This window comes from Buceros rhinoceros, unplaced genomic scaffold (genome assembly GCF_000710305.1).
Source record: "Buceros rhinoceros silvestris isolate BGI_N320 unplaced genomic scaffold, ASM71030v1 scaffold25802, whole genome shotgun sequence".
NCBI lineage: Eukaryota > Metazoa > Chordata > Aves > Bucerotiformes > Bucerotidae > Buceros > Buceros rhinoceros.
Genome location: NW_010398733.1, coordinates 18,685 through 19,104, shown reverse-complemented (window position 1 = coordinate 19,104; position 420 = coordinate 18,685). Strand labels below are relative to the sequence as shown.

At 59.5% G+C, this 420-nt stretch overlaps 1 protein-coding gene across 1 annotated transcript in view; it reads right to left on the bottom strand.

The window, feature by feature from the left end:
* DLGAP5 (discs, large (Drosophila) homolog-associated protein 5) overlaps positions 1 to 420 on the bottom strand; it is a 17,269-nt gene that overhangs the window by 453 nt on the left and 16,396 nt on the right. The window lies entirely within an intron of this gene.

Here is a 420-nt window from a genome sequence, read left to right as displayed (position 1 = left end):
AAGATTAATTCCTGTCGGGCAGCTGCTTAGGGATGGGAGGTCCCTGCCACACCGCGGGGCAAAAGCCAGCAGAAAATGCTTCTGTCAAGGGAACAGGAGCCACATGCGATTCTCCTGCCTCTCACTCAGCACTGCAGAGATGTCGTGGCTTTAGAGTAAGCAAAGCCCTGACCTGTCAGGCAGGGCTGAAACCTGCAGCAGGTCAGTACATGTTGAAAGTGGAACCCTCTGCTGGGAGGAGAGGGCAGAGAGCTGGGGGGGTTCAGCCTGGAGCAGAGGAGGCTGCGGGGAGACCTGAGCACAGCCTGTCAGTGCTGCAAGGGGTGTCCGAAAGCTGGGCAGGGGCTGGTCAGCAGGGGCTGTGGGGACAGGACAAGGGGGATGGTTCCACTGCCAGAGGGAGCGACAGAGCAGAGAGAA